Source organism: Oculina patagonica, chromosome 14 (assembly GCF_052425735.1).
Source record: "Oculina patagonica isolate OP01 chromosome 14, crgOcupat, whole genome shotgun sequence".
In the NCBI taxonomy this organism is placed as follows: domain Eukaryota; kingdom Metazoa; phylum Cnidaria; class Anthozoa; order Scleractinia; family Oculinidae; genus Oculina; species Oculina patagonica.
The window spans coordinates 25295583-25319756 of NC_135771.1; the positions used below are offsets into that span (position 1 = coordinate 25295583).

The following is a 24174-nucleotide window of genomic DNA, read 5'->3' on the forward strand; positions in this document are numbered from 1 at the left end:
TTCCTTTGAATATTTCCGCGAATCGCTTCCGGCCTTCTTGTCCGCCATATTTACATTATTGGCGGGAAAAGCAAATCTCTTCACGTATGCCTATGTAAAATGTCCCGAACAGGAGGAGCTTCGCTTGTGCATGCGTAGTTGCGATCACTTTTCAGCCTACAAGAAGTGAATGTTTCGAATGTTTACATTTTTATGGCCCTAGTTTAACCTCTTCATACCAGCTTCTGAGCTAAATCAGTTCGTGAAGAGGGCGGTACATTATACCTTTGTAAACCCATGGTTATTAGACGTATTGATTTGAGGTTTAACAATGGGAAACTGCGTCGAAGAACTCCGAGGAGAAAAGGATTTTGGACAATATGGCGGCTGCTGTCATCGAAAGAGCAGTTGTTTCCTACCACGCTACAAAGCCTAAGGGAAATGCTTTCGCTTACATACGCTAAAAGGTGAAGTAATATGTTTTGAATTTTGTTTATTCAGTCATTCAGTGAGTCATTCTATGCACATCGATTACACGAACTCGTGAAAAATTTTGCCTTTAAAAACCCTCAATCGCCGTAAACCTTCAATGAGCGCCAAAAGTGTTGAGACAGTCGGCACTTTTTGAGTACCTTGGACAAATTTTACCCCTCACCCCTTCAATATAACCCCCTCCCCCCGAAACAATGTTGTATTTGTTATCTGCAAGACTTGCCTTGTTTGAGTACGACATTGAAAAGGGGGGAGGGGGAGTGGTTCAGAAGCGGCAGCAGATTAAAGGTGAAAAAACGGGAATTTTAAATTAGTATCAATTTCATCCAACTGTCTCAAGAACTTTTGACGCCCATTGTCTGAAAGGGAAATCTTGCTTTTTGCAATAATTATAAGTGCAAACTAAGGCACTACAATGTTTCGTGGACTAAGACGCATTTTTCTGATATATAACATAACGGGTTACCACGGGTAACCACGGGTAACCAAACAAATTAAAAGGAATAAGAGTATCTTGTTTCTCAACTATTTTGGTTACCCGTGGTTACTCGTGGTTACCCGTTCATTTTGAGAAAAGAAGCCGTTTTTTACATGTTATTGACATGCTGTTTGTTGAACAATCACGGATAGTTGCGATTCCATTCAGTTGCATGCATTTTTACGTGATTAAATGAATAATATCGTCAATAATAACGTGAAAAGCCGTCAGAGTCACGGGCATGTGACGTTTTACGTACCAGTTGTGTGACACCATCACACAAGGCGATTATGGGTTCAAAAATGCGCGAAAATAATCGGTGGAATGTAATATATATAATTCGATATTTGTACCCTCTCCATTGTTTACAATTATTTAATCCATTGTCTTGTTCATACTTGCAATTATTCTGGAAATTACGCCTTTATCTAGAGACTTCACGGTATCGGAGATGCGTCCTCAAAACAGACCAAAGGTTATGAAAGTTATATGTTTTTTTTAAGTGCATCGTCATGTAATTAGATTTACCATGTTAAAAATACTTCTTCTTTAGCTAAGAGATACGCAATGCAACCTGTCCACAAGCTGTCATCGCATACAAGTTTGATCTTTCGTGCAATTTGTAGAATCTTTTTCACATTCCGTCTGTAAATAGTCCCTTTTGCCGTGCTTCAAGGAACTTATACCATTTGCTACGCCAAAACATTGTCCTGTTCTGAAAGAAACGTGTCTTGCGCTGGCGCCTGCTTACCGCATTAGTTTCTAGACAGTAAATCGACTCATCCCATTCCTTAACCTTGGGATTTTTCTAAGACTGGACCGCTTTTCCTGCGAACACAGTTTTTGGTGGCGTTCGATAGCTTTCTTCGTCACGCACGCTCGATTTTTTCCTTTGCTCTAAGCAGCTTTAAAATGCGATACAAAAACCCCGAGATATTTAAGGTTGTTGCATAATTTATTTGGCACCTAATCCTATTAATTTCTTTGCAAAGCAGACATACGCACGTGTTTCAACACAAATTCTAGCCTTAAAAACGATTTGGCCTTGTTTTTGCGCAGGTCTAGCCGATTTGTGACGTCATTGCCAAATTACAATAATCACGATATTTACGCGCTAATTAATTATCTTTTGTAATGCAGCGCAGTACCAATGTGATCACCTGATAATTTCTAAAGAATAATACATGTTTGTGTCCATGTTATGTAGTTTCTTATTTTCAAGATATACCAAAAATTCACCTTCAGACAATGAGCGCCAAAAGTGTTGAGACAGTCGGCACTTTTTGAGTACTTTTGACAAATTTTACCCCTCACCCCTTCAATATAACCCCCTCCCCCCGAAACAATGTTGTATTTGTTATCTGCAAGACTTGCCTTGTTTGAGTACAACATTGGAAAGGGGGGAGGGGGAGTGGTTCAGAAGCGGCAGCAGATTAAAGGTGAAAAAACGGGAATTTTAAATTAGTATCAATTTCATCCAACTGTCTCAAGAACTTTTGACGCCCATTGTTGGTCATTGGGAAACACTTTTGCTTGTGTGACTTCGAATCTACATGCATATCCAACGCAAAATGGACAGAAAATTTACAAGAAAAGAATGTTGTATTGGAAATTGTCCAAGGGAAATAAGTAAAAATCGGGATCTTGTTCAAATGTTTTAGACCTCTCCATGTCCGTTTTAGTCAAGGCAATTTGACTGATTTTGACATCCAAGACGTCTCGCCTGCCGTGGACATGCCATACAATGATTAAGCAATAGAGGACTTTTTCTGTGTTTAAATAGCCTCATCTAAACACGAGGGGGGCTGGGAGAATTCGAGACAGTTATGCAAACCCGAGACGCAGTCGAGGGCTTGCATAAATTTCGAGAAATCTCCCAACCACCCGAGTTTTTAGATGAGGCTATGTAAACACGGAAAAAAGTCCTCTATTGCTTTTATAAAATATTTTTTTCAAAAATAATTCGAAAAATGAAGGGTATTTGGTTTACAGTCAAAGCTCTCTTAACCACAGGGCACAGAGGAGTCAAGTTTGTCCGCAATTCAAAATCTCTACCGTGCAAAACGACCTTCAAAGCGATCGTGTAAGCGTACGTGATACAAACGCCGTCATGCGATACTTGTTTGCAGATCTCCTGGTGATATCGTATTCTGACAATGGTCGCCTGGGGCGAAAAAATCGTCACCCAAAGGGCGACGATTTTTTTTCGGAAAGCGAAGCTTTCCGACGAGGCACGAAGTGCCGAGAAGAAAAAAAGACAAGGGACGAAACATTATACCACGTGATCGGCTCGATGTCGCCCGAAGCATACTGGTGGCGGAAACGGAAGTCGTGTGTAGATCCATGCTGTGACAGATGAAATCAACCGTTACTAATCCGAAATTCAAAACAACAGTGATCCTTCGACCGGCGGTAAGATTCAAAATATGAATAGTGCTCTCCGGGAAAAGCAAAATTTACCAGATGAGGAACAACGCAATCCGAAGAAATTGAAAGTGGAAAACAAGGTTTTCTCTTCAAAGTGCTAAGTTACTTGTGAAACACATTACGGTATTGCAACATCACATGTCTCGTGACGCATTTCCGCCACCAGTATCCTCCGGTCCACATTGTACGAAAACAAATTTTTAACTGCCTAAAACTCTTCCCCCGAAATACAGCTTACACGACTTGTTTGAAGATTTTCTTACAGCGTATGGGGAGAGAATACTAGTCTTAAACCACATGTCAAAAATGAGATCGTTTCGTTTGATTTTGAGCGAGGAACGAGGGATCGGAATTTCGCCTCAAATCGCTTTCGTCCCTTGCTCTCTTTCTTACTGCTGGTGTCTCTGGTAACGCCCACAAACATTGCTGTCTGCGGATGTCACATGAGGGTACGAATACGATATCACCAGACCAGACCATCTGTAAACAAGTATCGCAAGACGGCGCTGTATCACGTACGGCTTACACGATCGCTTTGAAAGGCTTTTGAAGGTCGTTTTGCACGGTAGAGAGTTTGAACTGCGGACAAGAGAGTTTGACTCCTCTGTGCCCTGTGTCTTAACGGACACTCTCGTAAGCGGACAGCTCTACTTACGGCCGCCTTATTTGAAACCCCGTTTTAACTCCCATACAAACTCTGTATTTTTACATTCTCGTAAGCGGACATTCCCGTAAGCGGCCCGGTACACTTTCACAGATTACGACTTAGACTTTTTCTTTGTTTTTAAGCTCCCATAAGCGGACACCCCGAAGAAAATCCTACAAAAACCTCTGTTTTTTGTTTTTATCAATCAACTTCTCATCGCTGTTTGTCACAATGATTTAATAATAATTACAGTACCATATTTCAGCGCTTGTTTTGTCGTCATCCACGTCCGTTCGGTTATTGTTAGCTGGGCAAGCTCCCGTAAGCCGCCATTTATCCCCTACACCTCTACTGGCCGCGTACGAGAACCATTCTCGTAAGCGGCCAACTCCAGTTACGGACACTTTTTTTGCGTCCCGAGGGTGTCCGCTTACGAGAGCTTCGACTGTATTTACTTCTTGATTGAAAAAGATTTTCTCAAAACGCGCATTTGAAAGCGATTTCACGTAAATCTTACAGAAAAATACGGAAAGTTTGGCAAAAACTAAAAGAAATGCTAAAAAATACGGCTCTGTAAAGAGGAGTTTATGGAAATGAATGTCACTGTGCTTGATCGCTCTTGAAAGTGAAGTGAACTTGCCTGAATGATTTGGCTGCCCGATAACACGGTCGTGTCTTGTGAAGTTTTGCTGGATAATTAGGAATCATAGCACAAGCAGCGGATCTAGCAAGGTCGGTAGCAAAGGTATGCATTTATTGTACGGTAAATTGTTCAGATAGCGATCTAAACAGGTCCAGTTTCTTCTACTGTCGTTTCCTCCGTCTTTGTAATGTGCTTCAAGCGTAGAATAAACTTCAAATGGACAACAAATTCTGCTTTGGTTTTCTGACAAATGTTTCCATTCTTTCGTCTTCCCCGAGCCCATTTTGAATGAAAAAAGTTCACAACTATTACCGGTATTGCCAATGTAACAGTAGAATTTTTACGCTGAGAAAGTCTCAGAGAAAATATATTTTAAGCGTCATTTTAATCGCATTTTAAGCAGATTTGCCAGTAAAAACACGGCAACCGATCGGCCGTGTAAAGTTTAAGTTTGTAGCTTATAGTTTTGTTTGCGTTGACCTATATTTTTTTCTAATAAAGAATGACTTGTAGGGAATTTTATTGTAGTACTTAAACGCAAAAATTTACTTGAAAAATGTTTGCTGCGTATTTTGTTGCATATTTTGTCGTTCGCTTGAGCTCCCTCCAGGCAAAGCGCTGTGGTTCTTCTTTCTTTTGCTTTTTTCCTCTGGCTCATGTGGGAAGAGAAAGCCGGAACACATATCAAAATTTGTTATTGTTTTCCATTTCTTTAATATCATACTTGAAATTACTTGGCAGTCTTTTTGGCAGTTTTATAATGTTTTTACCAAAAATTGTGCCGGGAAACACAGAAATCGTACTCTCATCTAAACTCACCTATCGACCAATGAGAGCGCGCGTACTATCTTAATTATTTTATATTAATTGATTTTAATGTTCATTCTGTGTACTTGGAATAAAAATTTCAAGTAAGCAACAACCGCTGGCATCGGGTAATATCTGAAGATCAGGCTTAGACAAGCTTATTGTAACATATTTATTGACATTTCTGATGATAATTTTCCTTCATTACGCAACATTCACACATATATCCTAAAAGATTCATTGGAATACTTAAAGTGCTATATGTATTGTTTCTATTTTTGCTACTTTGGCCACTGGCAAAAATCGGGCTTAATGTCTTTAAGGTGACGACTTCGATCGAAATAAATGAAGTGCTGTACCATATTTACTCGAATAAGCGCCACGGCGCTTATTAAATTTTTGCGCCTCAAGTGCGGCGCTTATTCGAGGGCAGTGCTTATTTAAAAATTGGACGACACAAACAATCTTATATAGACGAAACGTTAACAGTACTACGTATTGTAAGAATTTTGGATAGATAAAATAATGGGAGAGCGGTAAAATATAATAACTTTGAGCTAGAGAACATTGCTTTTGACGAAAAGGCATTTACAAGGCTGTTTTAGAGTTGCTTTGTAGTGCTATTTTCAGTAACACGGAATTCCTTGAATAAGCGCCTCATCGTGACTGCCGCGCTTATTCGGGGGCGGCGCTTATTAACTTCTTTGTCCCAAAATGCGGCGCTTTTTCAAGTAAATACAGTATGCCTGTCAAAAATTTCTAATAACTTCACCATTTCTGACTCAATTTCCCTGAAACTTTGGCATTTTACTCGAAATTTAATGAAGATTTAAACACACGTCAATATGTCGATGTAATGATTGTGAGTTTTGAGCTTTTATTCAAGACACCTATTTGGATAAAACTGCTATTTACAGAAAACTGAGTGCTAAGATTTCGTTTAAACTACTGCAATTATCTAAGTTTCCGAAAAATCGGCGGAACAGAAACCTCGATACAATTTGATCATCAAAATATTAATATCGGGAAAACTTTGGACTTGGAACGCTCCAGCACTTCCACATTTCGTCCAAAAGTACCATAACAGAAGACAAAGAAAGTTCAATGCATCAGTTTTGACAGTTCCAAATCACATTCGGCTATTTGCAACGATGAAAAAGTTTGAGCAAATATTATAAACTCAACATTTGCTTCAAAATGTAGGAAGGTCGCCAAATTTACGCTTTTCTAAATTACATGAAAACTAACCGTGCAAATTGCTTAAAACAACCGGAACATTAAATTGAACATCTTACACAAAATTTGTGCTGCTTAACGTTTCTGGAGCTGTCTTGATTTGGATGAAATAATGTTTTAAAGTGAAGCACTGCTCCAACTCTCTTGTTTTCATGTAATTTAGAAAAGCATAAATTTGGCGCCCTTCGTACATTTTGACGCAATTAGTAACTTTATAATATTTTTTCAAATTAGGGCACAAGAAATGGCCATCAATTAAAAATGACCGCTTAAAACAGTGAAGGAACATTTCAAATACAAAAGAAGGTACGGATGGTCAAAAGTGAAGGGGATTGAAACGGATTGCGATATGGGTTTTTGAAATACTGTTGGGCTGAACAGTTGTCAAAGTTAATCTTGTTTGCTTTATAACTTTAAATTATAATGGCCGGGAGACACCTTTGGTTGTAATGAGCTATGGTTTTGTCATTTAGATCCATAGAAGTCATTTTTTTTTTTTACAAACATTAAGTTTCAGAGCGAGTATTTGGTAAAAGGTAATAAAATAAACTTAGCTCAGCCGTGACACAGTCCCTTTAATTGCTCTCTGTACGAAGCGTAGGACCTTACAAAATTTAGAGAGCACCTTACTTCGAATTAGATAAACGTGTATGGGAAACTTCTTAGAGTCGCAACAATGACAGGAGAAATATTGGCTGCATTTTTCAGACCCCTTCACGGCTGATACGTTTTATACCAACTCCGACTCTATAACGACTCTCGGTTATGGCAGTTAGATATTTTCAGGAGCGCCATTACGCTCATGGCGTTTCCCTTAGAACTGTCATTCAGGCCAAAACATAGCAACAGATATCCTGCCACATTACTGTACCATACATACATACATACATGAAAAGGGTCCGGTCTGGTATTGCTTGTAATATAAGCAGTTAATTTCTGTCTTGATATTGCGTCAGTGTTTAAAAAAAGTCTCCATTGATCCTGTCTACACCAAAATGACAAAGACTCCACTTTCATCCTTTTCAAAAGTCTATGTTTGCGATAAAATTGTTCAGAGTTTCCATGGTCGTAATGTGGACAATAGGAGTAAACACTGCAAGGCATGTGCTTTCAAACAAATAAAAAATTGGGCACTCCGCCTTAGCAAACTCATGGCATGATGCAAATCAGATACATTTGTTACACTATATCTGTGCAGCTCAGGATGGACACTAAACCTTCTCTTGTTTTATCTCCTTTCCAGGGACTTGGTCCATCAGTAGACAGCTTGTGCAGCAATTAAACACATGACCCTGGACGTATCAGGGTTTGGATGTGAAGACACCCTTACCCACCTCATGAACTATGTGTGGCCTAACATCTTTGAGACCTCGCCTCGTGTTGTTAACGCTGTTATGGAGTCTATTGAGGGAATGAGACGGTAGCTTTGGGACCGTCTAAAGTACTCCATTTCTGTTTACAGGTAAGCATTTATACAATGGCTCTTTCACTATTTCATTTTCTTTATGAGTCTGGAATTAAAATAAGCTGTTCATATCTATTTTATCAGTGACATCCAACAGCCAGACTTTACCAGGAAACAAGTGTCTCGCACCGGTGACTGACGACGACTCAGCGGATGAAGTACTTGTTAGCTTTTTATCGTTTAAGGCAGTACCTACGACATAAACAGGTATACTTTATAGGTCTTTATACACACGGTTTAGTAATAATAAAACTCACATGAATATAAGGCGTCCTAATTTCACGCAGTAAAATTTGCACGTGCAGCAACACTTTGCTGGCGGCGACAACACGCCGACAAGACAAGTCATTTCACAACACGCTGACAGCATGAAGTTAGTTTATACAAGCCTTGGCTTGGTCAAATTTCATTGAAGAATCGTTATTTATGAAAGTGTTTGCGGATATTAGCAAGGAAACCAAAGGGAAATCTCTTCAAAAAGGCATAAATTTGTATTATAAAGCGATTGAAACTGCAATTTTGCCGTTAATAATCTTAAAGGGACTATGTCACGGCTAAGTTAATTTTATGTTATTAAATTTTGCCAAATATTCGCTATGAAACTAAATGTTTGCAAAGAAATTAATTCTTTGATACTATATGACAAAACCATAGCTTCCTTGCAGCTAAATGTGTCTCCCGGGCATCATAAATTAAAGTTACAAGCAGACAAGATTAACTTTGAAAACTGTTCCGCCGGACCATATTTCAAAAGCCTACATCGCAATCCGTTTCAATCTTCGACACTTTTGGCCATCCGTACCTTCTTTTGCATTTGGTGTGTTATTTAAATATTCCTTCACTGTTTTAAGAGGTTATTTTATACATTTAAACACATTTGATGGTAATTTCCTATGCCTAAGTTTGGCTAAAATCCGCGACACAGTCCCTTTAACTTTGATTTTTTGCGGTGAGTTCAAAGACTGGATAAAACTACGAATGGAAAAACAATGATAATAATTAAGTTTACCGGTACATACCTGTTTCTGTTTCTGGTCTTGATCTTTTGTTAAGATATGCTAAAACACTTTCGCCTCCCGTACGTTTTCGTCTTGGTTCCATCATTGCACATGGGCCAGAACTAAAGAGCGAATGTGATCGAGGCAACTATTGACACCAGTCCCTGATCTCCTGTTTAATCGAGGTGGGTGATTATGCAAGTAAACTATCGCGTGTTGAAATCGTTATACAGCCGTAACCTTTCAGAAATATACTAGTACAGCGACAAAAAAAAATGGACACAGCAAAGAAAGCGTTTTCTTTTTATTCCATATTTCATATTTAACAGGTGAGAAATTGTGTGACTTGAGAAACTCAAGGAACTCGAATGAAATTTATTGTTAGTTAATGTTAGAAGGTCTTAGAAAGTAGGCGGCGATGATTTGGAAAGTAGGCGGCGAAATTCGCTGGTGTCCGGCTTCTATTGAAACGCCTGTTGAGCTCACTCTCACTTTAATCCTGTTCAGGCCAGATTTTTTCTGGTTTCTTTCTTGGCAATTTCTTAAATTACAAATTAAGTTACGTCTTGCACGCACGACTTATTCCTTTTTTATTATTATTATTATTTGTTTATTTATTTTGAACAGAGAAATCGTTTCACCAAATGCGGCGTATGTCTTCTCATCAATGAACATATCCGAGCCACAGGCAACAAAGAAAACAGAATGAATTGGACGGAGAAGAAACAACGCCATATGGAGCAGCAAGCATAAGTATGACTTGGAGCATTCCAGGCTCTCGGTTAGAGGACTGCTTATCTGGCAGTTTACAGACCAGAAAATAAGGTTGGTTACAGAGGGAGTGAAAACACAGGTAACCAAAGCGTACTATGAGAGTTTGTATGGATGTACTCAGAAGGCTTGTATGGATTTGAAATAAAGTCGAGAAAAACATCCCTTTTTACCGGTGAAAAGTTATGATGAAACTTTAAACCTTACCTGGTGTCACGTTTTTGTATTTCTAGTGCTTTAGAAAGTCGTACGCGCGATTTTCGTCTTAACCGTCTATTGCGTACTAAAAGAAAGACAAGGTAGGAAAGCAAATTCGATAGGCGAACGCAGGCCTCTTCAAAAAACTCGCTAAAGAAGCTCAAAACCAGACGTAGCTTGATCTTTTTACTTCACGATCCAAGAGCGATAAATATTCCATCTTTCTGTGTAATTGAATTGCATTCAAGTCGAAGTTTGGAGCTAAGAACTTCATTTGAATTCACAACTTCGGCACAAATCGGTCGCCATTACGGCCGTGAAATTCAAATGCGAGCACCTAGCTAACGGTCGGGCCTAGGGCGAGTACAAAATCCACCCCATCCGGGGGAGACAGAGGAGACCTCTTGTAAGCACCATCTGATGCTCACTATAGCCACTATAAGTTAATTTTTGTAACGTTGGGAACAGTGCACAGATTTGAATGTTGATTGAATGGGTTGCTGACGTTTGGGTTTACCCGCCGTTACAAAAATTAACTTATTGTGGTTGTAGTGAGCATAAGATGGTGCTTACAAGAGGTCTCCTCTGTCTCCCCCGGATGGGGTGGATTTTGTACTCGCCCTAGGCCCGACCGTTAGCTAGGTGCTCGCATTTGAATTTCACGGCCGTAATGGCGACCGATTTGTGCCGAAGTTGTGAATTCAAATGAAGTTCTTAGCTCCAAACTTCGAATTGAATGCAATTCAATTACACAGAAAGATGGAATATTTATCGCTCTTGGATCGTGAAGTAAAAAGATCAAGCTACGTCTGGTTTTGAGCTTCTTTAGCGAGTTTTTTGAAGAGGCCTGCGTTCGCCTTTCGAATTTGCTTTCCTACCTTGTCTTTCTTTTAGTACGCAACAGACGGTTAAGACGAAAATCGCGCGTACGACTTTCTAAAGCACTAGAAATACAAAAACGTGACACCAGGTAAGGTTTAAAGTTTCATCATAACTTTTCACCGGTAAAAAGGGATATTTTTCTCGACTTTATTTCAAATCCATACAAGCCTTCTGAGTACATCCATACAAACTGTCATAGTACGCTTTGGTTACCTGTGGTGAAACAATGACCCTAAACCTAAACTCTTTCTCGAGCCCTAGAGTTCGGGTTGAGGTTAGGTTTTAGACCCTAACACTCATCCCACGGTAAGCCTTGAGTACACTTTTCTTGTGGCTATATCACTTAAGTGTGTGGAGCAACACTATTTTAAAAGTTTTATTCAATAACAAAACAGTTCAGCAGCCTGTTGGTCAGATTTAACAAAACAAAGTAAACATGCAAAAGGCAAGTCAAAATACAACTGAGAAGTATTAATAAAAGGTTTTATTAAGGGCACAGGGAATTGGCCAGCCATGAACAGGGCTTTGCCAGGATGTTTTTAGCATCTGAAACTAACTTCAGTTTACCGGAGAGGGTTGGGCCTTGGTAATACTTTGCCTGCAAAACCCTAATGCCTACCTGCTTAAAACCTCAATGAATCCCCTGAAAAATGTGCAGCGATACTAAGATTATTGTCTGCCATTCTTTTTTGTTTGTCTGAGTCTTGACGTCATGCACACGCCTCACTATTTTTCAAACTTGCTTCTTATGTTGTTGCAGTAATATTGTCTGATGTGGCCAGTTTCAATCTGTTTTTTCTCTTCAGGGACAATGGCTGAACAAAACCAAACATGCATCTCTAACCATCATTAATCGACATTTGTAAATTTTACAAATGTTTCTTAAGGTGGCCCGTGGGTATTTATGAGGCTGACAGTTCCCTTTTTTAAGCGCGTTTGAAATGGGAAAACGTGAAGCGATTGCTGAGATTTTTGAGAATCTGAAAGAATAAAGCTTAAAATTAATTATATGAAATGATAATTTTTATGGCGATCAAATGCGATTTGTTTAAATTATGAGCGATTTTTGGAAGCCTTTGTTTTTAAAATGCCACGGTGAATTATTTCGTAATTACCCCAAAGCGCTGCCAAACAGTCGAAGTTTACTCACAACAACTTACAGGAAAATCCACTCCGTAGATTTCCGGAACGAGCGACATCTTTATTTTGTCTTTAGAACCTGTTCTAGCTGCAGCTTTAAAAAAATGAAAAACAAATCGACAAATTTTCCGCAATTCTAAATAACGTCATTTGTTTGATATTTTAAAAAATTCGGCTGAAAACCATCCATCTTTATTGACTGCTAACATTTGATGTATATATTCAATCTTTTTAACTTTTACACACAAGATTAATGTGACATCAGCCTCAAAACTGGCTGGTACTGGATTATTATAAGTATCACATTTATGCGACAATCAAGACAGATGTATAACACGGTAGTATCGAAAACGAAGACCCCGAAAACGAAGACCTAAGACCTAAGACCCATACGAAAACTAAGACCCGTACGAAAACTAAGACCCATACGAAAACTAAGACCCATACGAAAACTAAGACCCATACGTAAACTAAGACCCGTACGAAAACTAAGACCCGTACGAAAACTAAGACCCGTACGAAAACTAAGACCCGTACGAAAACTAAGACCCATACGAAAACTAAGACCCGTACGAAAACTAAGACCCGTACGAAAACTAAGACCCGTACGAAAACTAAGACCCATACGAAAACTAAGACCCATACGAAACGAAGACCCGTATATACGAAAACGAAGACCCGGCCAAAACCAGCGTTACCCAGAGTTGCGTGACATTAATAATAATGACAGAATAATATTGAAGCAGACTGAGCGTACTGAGAACGTACTACTGATCAAAAATCTAGACTTGATCGAAAACTAAAACCTGATCGAAAACGGTTGCTGCGTCACAGAAGAGACAGCCAAAGTCTCCAACAGTAATGCACCGTATCGAAATCTTAACGCGCACAATACTTGCTTCAATAAACTTCGCTACCCGATTATTATTTCTCGCTTTACATCCGCGTAGAAGGGTGCGGAGAGGGGGGGGGATTGTGCTGGGATGCTCTCCAATGATGCCTTTAGAGGCCATGACATTAGGGGGGACTGAGTATCCTATATCCCATTAATTTTTGGAATAAATATCCCTTATCCAGTTAATTCCGGTGGTTGTTCCAACGTGTATGTTCGATATCCTCAAATCTCTTGTTTAAATATCCCTTTTTCACAAATATCCCCTATCGATTTTCATAATGAAAAAAAAATCCTGTATCCCTATAATTTTTTACCCAAATATTCCGTATCCGTAAAACCGATTCCATGCGAAATGGGCTTAGCGATTGCAAAAACCAACTAATAAACCAAAAAAAAAAAAAAACGGATCGAAAGCCTCCAATCATCTTTGCAGCTACAACTGTACTATTTTCTGAGAGGTCCGCTTAAACCAAACAGGAGATGTCAATCACTTTTTTTAAGTTCACGCGGGAAAATTTGTACTTGTCTCTGATATTTGTACTTGTCTCATTTCCCCGACCAAAAGATTAAAAACCTTGGCAAGTCATGTGTGACCTAGGCTCCCGCAGTGCTATCAGAATGGAATTTTCAAAAGGAACAGCATCTTTTCATTCCGTTTACTGTTGAAATAACTGTAGCGTTCCATTTGTCGAAAAATTCTCACCGAAAAATTCCACGTAAATGGAAAGCGCTCATTGATTTTCGATTTCAGTAGTACGTTCTCAGTACGCTCAGTCTGCTTCAATATTATTCTGTTATTATTATTATTAATGTCACACAACTCTTGGTAACGCTGGTTTTGGCCGGGTCTTCGTTTCGTATGGGTCTTAGTTTTCGTACGGGTCTTAGTTTTCGTACGGTCTTAGTTTTCGTATGGGTCTTAGTTTTCGTACGGGTCTTAGTTTTCGTATGGGTCTTAGTTTTCGTACGGGTCTTAGTTTTCGTATGGGTCTTAGTTTTCGTATGGGTCTTAGGTCTTAGGTCTTCGTTTTCGGGGTCTTCGTTTTCGATACTACCTGTATAACACAACAGTTTTTAAAGGCAAAATAAAGATGTCGCTCGTTCCGGAAATCTACGGAGTGGATTTTCCTGTAAGTTGTTGTGAGTAAACTTCAACTGTTTGGCAGCGTTTTGGGGTAATTACAAAAAAATTCACCATGGCATTTTCAAAATAATCGCATTTTATTAAAAACGAAGGCTTCCAAAAATCGCTCATAACTTAAACAAATCGTGTTTGAACGCTATAAATCTTATCATTTTAAAGATAAAGGATTTTTCTTTCAGATTCTCAAAAATCTAAGCAATCGCTTCATGTTTTCCCGTTTGATTCGTTCATTTTTGATTCGCATATTGAAACGAATCAAATGTCTGGTTATTTATTTCTTTCAGCTTTGCCACACACAATAAATGCACAACAAGTTGTATCAAAACAAGTTCGCTGATCATGTTGTTTTACTTGTCTTGGACTCCGGGATATAATTCACCTGCTCCATTTCTCTCAAGTAGTATATTTAACAAAAGACCGATGTAGTATTCAGAACTGAACTAAAACATTGTCACGATAAAAAAAAAAAATAACATCGAACCGTAGAATATGCATAAATCCAAACCGTGCGACAAAATAATTTAATTGTCGGTTCAAATTACGTCCTTCGCCGCCTCTCAAAACACCGACTTCAAGTGAATATTTCGTGAACAGAAAAATATATTTCTCTGCCTTTCTACGTAAGCTACTAAGAAATTATTTGTGAAAGTTTATTTAAACGCTCTTATTTCAAAAAGGTTAAAAAAAGAACTCATTGAAAGAAAATAAGTTTTTCAATGAGTTGTTTACAAACTTTACACAAAAAATAAGGGTTGTGTAAACAAGCGATGCGAGACAGTTTACGTGCTCCACGTAACATTTCTTTTTTTAATGAAAATACGTATCCTACCTTGCTAGCGGCAAGGAAAGGCTTTTGGTCTAATAACTGCTGTTCCTGTAGCCAGTAGGATTCTAGGTTTTTATTTGCATGAAAAAAAAAGGCATCTGTCGTGAACAACGTGACAGAGAGTCACACCACGCTCCTTCACATTGCCTGACATCCCAAGCGGCAATGGTAACGTGTGTTTCTTGAAGCGTAGTACATAAGACAAGTAATAGAACACTTTGTTCTTCCAACAGTCTTGTAAAAAATTAAATTGATTGATAAGTTCTTTGTTTTTTCGCCTTGTATCTCGAATTACTCGATTCGAAACTTGAAGTTGTTGACTGCTACAGTAACTCATTGATTAATTCATAATGTCAACTTTTAATCAAATGAAAGTCCACACATGTTCGCATGGCGGACTCACTTTTACTGTTATTTATTGTTTAAAATGAGCTGTTTACATGACATTAAAACTGACAGTAACTCGCAAAGCCAAGTGGGTGAATAACCTGTACATAAGGGTCTGTTATACTCTGACACTCTAGCAATTTAATCCGGTTTTGAGAGTCTGTTTGTGGAGAACATTCAGGAATGCTTATCTGGCAGTATACAGTCCAGAAAATAAGGGTGGTTACAGACTGAGGAAGTGAAAACAACGACCCTCAACCTAAACAATGTAGTTTCCTTTCCCAATAATGTAGACTTGGCACATTTACCAGTCATTTAAGTTCATTAAGTTAAATATGTAGATTCAAGCCTGTTTCTTTTATCTCTAGGAACCTACATGGATATTTCTGACCAGAGGAAGACATTGGACCAAGACAGAGAAAACCACATGAAGGACTGATTAAAACCAGACTTCACATAGATCACCTGGTGAGTGTATTTTTTCATGGTCCCATTATTGGGTTGTTAGTGTAATGATTGATATTAATGTGTGCAGTTATTGCACAATATATCTTTGAACGCATAGGCGTACGGGCAATTTTTTGCCGGGGGGGGGGGGGGGGCGGTGAGACATTTGCCCAAAAAATTATTGCAAGTTGCCCAAATTTTTACGAAACAGTCAAGAAGAAATAAGGGTGATACGATGCACTAACATAGGCTTACAAATGAAGTGAAAAATTCTTACATACGAATCTATCATATGAGCTCATAAAACATGTTAAAAGAAATAGCTGTCTCTACCATTTCGACGGCCGAAGATGTCAACAAATTATACGATCCATGTCAATGTTGATTACAGAGTTGGAATATGCCCATTAAATGCTAATAAGTGCGATGACAAGTAATAATTTAGTCCCGACTTCTATAAAAGAGAAAGCGGACGGGCGCATTTTTGTTATTTTTCAATTATCTATTATTTTGTTGCATTCCATATCTGTGTTGTTCGAATATCGATGTATTTTTCCTCCATCATCAAATTCTCCAGGCCAGAAGCGAACTTTCAAAATAAATCCTGCAAGGTAATTGACCTCTCCAGTACGGACCTAGCGTAACAAGGATTTAAATTTTTTTTGTTCGTTCTAACTTTTCCAAAAACAAATAATACAAATGAGAGGCGACCCAAAAAATGAAGTGGACGGGGACAAGAAACATTTGTTTTGTTTTTTACTTGGCCTTACTAACACATTGTCGCCCCATAAGGTCTTGCGGAGGTAGGTTTTCAATCTGCGCAACGCATTGAATGATCGTTTTGCAGAACACGATGTAGCAGGTATCACTGCATGGATATGAACCACGAAAGGAAACTCTGAAAATTTATCAAATAGATCACTCTCTTGCATTGTCTCCAGCATTTCTGAAACTATCATGTTGCCTAATCCACACAAACGACGAAAACTCACACACATTTTCTGTTTGGCTTCCCCCCTGGCCCGTACGCCTATGTTTGAACGTCTAAAGGAAGATATAACCATTCTTTGCTGTGAGAAATCAAACCACAGCTAAAAATGTTGATTGTTTTGGAGACACACTGAAACAATTTGAAAAACTAAGCCTTAATTTTTCAAATCGCAATCCATTTCCATCCGATCAATCTGCAGCCAGCAATGCTAGTTAAGAGTTTCAGTGCTCTAATATAGCAAATGTACTATTATTTTCTGTTCAAAATCTGGTAAAACCTGTGACTTAGTCCCTTTAAAAAGCTGTCCGTGATTTACCTCGTTTTTTTACCTTGGTTATTCCGGAAGGAAACAACTGCACAACATAGCAATTAACTTGTTTGTTCAAAGTTGGGCTCCTTTGTTGGATAATTAGTCCATCAATGATCTTTCTCTTATAATAATTTTTATTGTGGTTTTCAGTGAAATGCAAACTCTGAAATTCAATCCTTGACCAATGGTTTATGCTTTTTGCTGCCATTAATCATCTGAGCAGACCTCTCGGCAAACAGAAGTTCTCTTCAACTGGGTCAAAAGGTCATGCCTGTCAGTTGTGATTGGTAGATTTCGATCCATTTTGTTTGTTTCTGATTTTCATGGTTCATTTGCAGTCGCCATAATTATGATTTTGATGACAGCGAAAAACACAATCGTTAGTTGGATTTTGTATTTCTGAGTTTGCATTTCACTGAAAACTGTGATAAAGTAAGATCTTGCCAAACAAAGGACTCTCCACTGGAATGAGTGACTTTAGTTTTCCAAAAGGTTCCAAGGTGTGGCAGATATTCAAATGTTCAGTTATTAATTATCCAACAAAGGAGCCCAACTTTGAACAAACAAGTCAATTGCTGTGTTGTGCAGTTGTTTCCTATGCACGTTCAACTGACGTTCAACTGGTTACCTATTAATGTAGAGAAGTTCATGTATGCTTCATGTATGAAGTTGTATGTATGCTCAGTGCTGTATTCAAAGCCATATATTTCAATGACTGGCTGTCACATCTAAAGGAAGATCTTTACCGTCCTGGGCAGACACTGAGGCCCTCCAAAGAAACACAATAATTATTAACCATGCCTCGTGAATCAGGAATCTTCCAAGACAGTGTCGTCAGAGCTTTTAATATTTTACCTCATTCTTTAGCCAACTTGTCTAGGTAATATCAACTAACATGTAATATTTTTACTTACTGTCTAACTTGTCTGGTGCTGGTGCATTGAATTGTAATTTTATTATTAACTAAGGGAACATGAATCTAATTCATGTGTTGACAAATACCGGCCATAACATACCGGCGCACAAGGTTTAAAAAATAATAGAATAAAAAAATTATACTACCCACTAGGCTCAGAGGACATCAGCATGCTCTGAGAATCAAGGCAAAGTTTTTGTTCCAAAAAGTGTTTTAAAAACACGGGCTTATGACGTCACTCACACGCTTCACTATTTTGTAAACTTGCTTCTTATGTTGTGGCAGTAATATTGTGTGATGTGGTCAATTTTAACTGTTTTTTCCCCTTCAGGGACAATGGCTGAACAAAACCAAAGGCAACCAAACATCTCTCACCATCATTTACAAAATAATGTCCTGTCTAAAGGTGAGTATTCATCTTGGGTTAAAGATTGTTAATGCCAAATACTGTATGTTACCAGAAAATAATAAATTATACATAATCCAGATATTTTGGTTTGAGCTAATAATTACTTCCCCCTCCCCCCTCCCCCGAAAATTTCCAGTTAACATGTAGCTTCCTGGATTTGTTTTGAAATGCAGATTTTGAAAATCCTACTCTCCTTCTGGGTTTCTTGTAAAGAGCTTTTTTGGGGTGGGGTGGGATATCCTGAGGGGCACACAATCCTTTTGTTGATCAATGGTTCCAGCCTGGATGGTGGAGGGGGAGTGGAGGGACTTGAGCCCGGGAGAAAAGGGGCAGGAGAATAGAGAGCGGGAAGTTGGATTTCTATGGTAACAAGTAAAATTTCACAACATTTTGTAATTTTTCACAAGAGATATGGGACAAAGAGATGGGCACCACTACAGAAAGAGGCTTGAAGTGGGAGTAAAAGGTACAGAAGGAGGGAGGTTCAGACCCCCTACTAGCTGTAGGCTAACTGTAGTGCAGTATTAACGCTAACTGGAGTGCCATTTAGGCTAAGAGAATTGCTATTTAGGCTAACTGGAATGACTGAAATGCCTCGATCACTTCCTCACAATGTGATGACCCCTTAAACACAGACATCAAAAATACAGTTAAAAATGTCTGTATGATTGAGGTGTCGTATTACAGAATACAAGAGGTTTTTCATGTATGAATTTTGGTCTCACCAATTGAGCTACAGCAAACTTGGGAATCTTCCAAGACAGTGTCGTCAAAGCTTTTAATATTTTACCTCATTCTTAAGCCAACTTGTCTAGGTAATATCAACTAACATGTAATATTTTTACTTACTGTCTAACTTGTCTGGTGCTGGTGCATTGAATTGCAATTTTATTATTAACTAAGGGAACTTGACAAATACCGGCCATAACATTGTTTTTATTTACATCTTGCTCATTAAATAGTGAAGCGCACAAGGTTTAAAAAATAATAGAATACAAATAATTATACTCCCCACAAGGCTCAGACAACATCAGCATGTTCTGAGAATCAAGGCAAAGTTTTTGTTCCAAAAAAGTGTTTTTGGAAACACAGGCTTATTAAGAAAGTGCTTTAAGATTATTGTTTACCATTCCAGTTTGTTTGTCTTAGTTTTGTCTGACTCAAGACCTCACTCGCACGCTTCACTATTTTACAAACTTGCTTGTTATGTTGTGGTAGTCATATTGTCTGATGTGGCCAATTTTATCTGTTTTTTCCTCTTCAGGGACAATGGCTGAACAAAACTGAAGGGAACCAAACATCTCTCACCATCATTTACAAATTTCCTGTCTCTTAAGGAAGAAGGTGAGTATTCTTTTTGGGTTAAAGATTGTTAATGCCACACATGTTACCAGAAAATAATAAATTATACATAATCCAGATATTTTGGTTTCCCCCCTCCTCTGAAAAATTCCAGTTTACATGTAGTAGCTTCCTGGATTTCTTTTGAAATAGCAGCTTTTGAAAATCCTCCTCTCCTTCAGAATGTCCAAAGACCTTCCTTGGGGTGGGGTGGGGTGGATAGGGATATCCTCACAGGCAGAAAATCCTTTTATTGATCAATTAGAGTTCCAGCCTAGATGGTGGAGGAGGACTGGGGGTGGGAGCCCAGGAGAAAAGGAGGGAGGAGGCAGGAGAAGTGATGGCAAGATGCAGGTTTCCTAAGATGCGAGAACCGTGAGAAAACGAGTAAAATTTTGTTATATTTCACAATAGATATGGGAACCACGACAGAAAGAGGCTTGAAGTGGGAGTAAAAGGTACAGAAGGAAGGAGGTTCAGACCCCCCTGACCCCGCCTACTCAAGGTGTACATAGCAGGTGAGAGCTAATAATTATGACAATGATAGGAATGCTCTGAAGAAATAAATTGAAATCTATATCCATGGCTTGGGTGGGCGTAGAAACAGAGGGGCTTATATCTGGAGGGGGTCTTATAAGCAGAATAAAAAAACGTTACAAAGTAAGCCACGTCAGTGTTGATCAAAATACGTTTTCAAGTTAAAAAGTCATAATAAAGCAACATGTTGCCCTGTTCAGTACTGTCATCCAGCAGAGGGGGGCTTATAACCGGCTGAAATTTCTTGTTTCCACGTTGATAGGGCTATAACCAGGGGGGGGGGGGGGCTTATAAGCGCGGGCCTCACAACCACGATTTTACAGTATTTGGGGAAAAAATATGTTATCTGTACATGTTAAGTTCGTCATGACAAAATTATTCCAATTTCAATCTGTTTTTCCTCTTCAGGGACAATGGCTGAACAAAACAGAAGGGAACCAAATATCTCTCACAATCATTTACAGATGTCTTGTCTAAAGGTGAGTATTCATCTTGGGTTAAAGATTGCTAATACCGCATTTGTTATCAGAAAAGATACATGATCCAAAATTATTCGGTACCAAATGTGATTGCCTCTACCCAACACCAGAAAGCGCCCAAGAAAATCCTCTTGCACTCAGGGTACCTTGCCACTAGTAGCCACAAGAGATTTTTTTTTTAATTGATTGATTGGGATAGTCGTGTCATTCTTTACAACAGATATTTTGGTGTTGCTTTCAGTAAAAAAAACTTTTTATTAGCTGTTCAGTTCAACCTTACTGCTGTTACATTTCGCCCGACAAAATTTTCCTTTCCGCAAGTTTTTTCAAGTTTGTCAGTCGTAATCTGTCTTAATCTTCGTCAGACGAAACCATCCATGGTTATTTTCGGGTTTTGATTACTCCTTTGTTGTTTTCCTACATTACACAACTATTATTTTGAGGTTTCCTTCAATTTGGAAGTAATCAGAAAAATGACTTAAAATATCGCGACAATGCTGACCATCGTAAATAATAAAGATGGTAAATTTTTTTCTGACCATGTCCTTAAAGAAATTATTTAGTAGCCAGGGACAATTCAGTTCTTTTTCATTATTTGTTTTGTTAATTCCTTCCGCGGGTTAAAACTTTCCAAAGGTTCACGAACAGCCAAAAAGCGAACACAAAAAGAAGAAAAAAGAGAAAAAAAGGAAGGTTCCACACTGGATTTGAACCTTTAGATATTTGGATTGTGGAGCGGTAATGATCTCCATTTTGCCACGCAGTACAAACTTAGAAATTCTGCCAAAAATAATAATCAAGTATCGTTTGCTTGCATCCATTCAATTTATATTCATTTTATTACAATTCAAATTACCCGTGATAACTTTTGTATGAGTGATAATATAATGGTAATTATCGGCACCACAATAAATGTTTTCGTAAATAATTCATTTATGACTCAACAAACTTTGCAACGGTTGGAAAGATGCAACTTAAAAATGTTACACCTCGTTCGTTTTCTTGACACTTCGATATTTGCGCTTTTTAAAGCCATTAGCTGACAGCATGTGTTCTCATACAGCTGGCCGTTTTTCTTATTTTTCGTGCAACCACTTTTTTCAGTTTTCGCGGTTTTGGGGACTATTTGTAGTTCATTACTTCGAAATGAACTTTTATCCCTTTTTGCGAGAGCTAATTTTTTTTATATATAAATTATAAACGCGGAAGATTATTATATGTTGATGTTTTCGTATGCAAGCCGGTCAACTGAATTCCCAGATTCCAAGAGAATAAAACTTTCTATTTTTTACGAAATTTTTAGGCATCACAACAGGTGTAATACCATTCTTGACTCCAGAGCTCTTTCGTGCATGTGTACTGGTGCCTGGCGCGGACAAAAAACCGACCATCATGTACCTCGCGTCTTCGTTCCTTACCGCGCAAGTTCGTCGGGTTTCCTAACCAGTCTCCCTCTACTGACTATGCTCTAAGCAAAAAGTTAAGTGAGCATTCTGAAGGAGCTTTGCCGTGATATTCAAAGTCAATTTTTATTTAGGACACCAAGAAACGAAAACAACTTTCTAACTTTCTTGCGTCGCTAGCGAAAACCAGGCTTCAAAAGGGATTGTATGTAGTGGTGGCCATATCGTATCGCCCGCTTATGAGGCCTTCCAAGGGGGGTTCTGATGTCGCTTTGTCGCTCATTATCTACCCCACCTATCGACTATTTGGCTAGAGACAAATGTCGCTGTCTCTTTTTCGCTAAAATACTAATGTAGACCAGACGTACTGAATTTGTGCGCAGCTGTAATTTTGTTTAATTTAAAGGGTTAGCGCCCGTAAAGACTTCCTTCTTTTTAAAAGAAGATCGACGATATTAGTTTCTATTGTCTCTAATGGCTTGGGGAGGAAAAGGAGAGAGGCCCTGGGTACGAGGATGATGTCTAAATCAGAAATCGCTCAAGTTACAAAAGTTGACCCTTACTTTATTTTCTTTCATTGCCAATACGCTTCCAGGCTTATGGGAAGTGTTCGTTAGCGTAAGTCACTAACTGGACCAATGGGATTAGCGCCTCTGGGGACATGACTGAATCTCAACACTTGCTGCATTATTTAATTTTGAATTCCCCAGCAACACTCGTTTTATCTTTGCTTTTGAACCCTGTGTGAAATTTATCTTCACATAATGGCATGTAATATTACTGTAGCTGGATGTTAATAATCTCTGTGACTTGTCTGTTCCAGATTCGATGCCATTGCGTTCAAGAAGTGCAGTGATTTGGTGAACTGTTTACCATCTGCATGCGGACTGATCGTGTACAGTGACAGGTTAGATAGTCTTACCTCTAAGCAAAAGTGAGCGAGAGAGTGTGGTATTTAAACACCAAAACTCGAAAAAAGGATTACGAACGGCCAATGCACTAAAACATTTTCAGCAGAATTTATCAATTTGCAGCGTTTATTCTTGTTTGGGTTCGTCACGCAATGATCCCTCGGAGTTGCGTGACGCAATGGCTTCGTACTGTGAAACTTAGCTCCTTTTATCTTTTTGGATGTTATTAAATTTCACTCCAAATTTGCACAGTTCTTTGAAAAAGTCAGTTTTTAGCCAGTGTTTTTAGGCAATTTGAAAATTGACGTGGTTGAAAGACGACAGATAATTATTTTAGTGTCAATGTAAATCTTTCTTAAAAAGGGTAAAATTTTCACTTTGCAATTATTTTTCGATTTCTTGCTTTTCTACATTGAGCAAAGAAAAGGTTAACGTTTCTCTGCAATGTACTTTGGTTTGTGTAGCGTGTAAAGAAAACTACACAACATTTTCATGTTTACGACACGGAGAACGGAAAGCGTTCAAATTATATACTTCAAGTTCCAGTGTTGTTCTTAGGAAGGCAGCGGAGCCGCGTTGAATTTTTCAACTTTCCTTGTGATAATTTTATTATGTTTAGAATTTATTTATATCGTTTCGAAAAGGAAAAACCCCATTTGCATTTACTTTTAACACACCTTTCCATACGTGTGAAAATGTGTGTTGAAAGTAAATGCAAATGAGTGTCTTCTTTTCAGTATGATGTTGAATAATATTTCTTGGCTTCGGGCGAAGATAATTTCACAATCAATGTATTTATATTTTGTTTGCTTTTTTCTATTTCTACAGCTGTGGCCAAACAGACAAACACTTGTTACGCTAAAAGGCAGAGAGAACTTTCACCGCGGATAGTTTTAATTCTGTGCTACACAACAAGGTAGTCGACATCAGAGTAAAACAACGCAAGGTTTGTAAACAAAGGGATTCATTTCAATCAAGTCACCTTCAGGGTAAAGCGGTTTTAGGAAGAAGGCGTA

The 24174-nt window shown here is 38.5% G+C and overlaps 1 protein-coding gene and 1 long non-coding RNA gene across 8 annotated transcripts in view; one reads left to right on the forward strand and one right to left on the reverse strand.

Moving 5' to 3' along the window:
* Positions 1-24174, reverse strand: part of LOC144637720 (uncharacterized) — a 113824-nt gene that overhangs the window by 66258 nt on the left and 23392 nt on the right. The window lies entirely within an intron of this gene.
* Positions 149-24173, forward strand: LOC144637726 (uncharacterized). Of its 6 annotated transcripts, none has more exons than XR_013567792.1 (12): positions 149-446; positions 6943-7014; positions 7952-8170; positions 8258-9996; positions 15783-15882; positions 18410-18484; positions 18897-18953; positions 19752-19831; positions 20243-20346; positions 20774-20844; positions 23071-23154; positions 23987-24173. It is a non-coding gene; the product is annotated as an uncharacterized LOC144637726 (long non-coding RNA). The 6 variants fall into 6 exon arrangements; XR_013567790.1 differs by lacking the exon at positions 6943-7014 and having other exon boundaries at positions 8258-9356; positions 9799-9996; XR_013567791.1 differs by lacking the exon at positions 6943-7014 and having other exon boundaries at positions 150-446; positions 8258-8380; positions 9227-9996.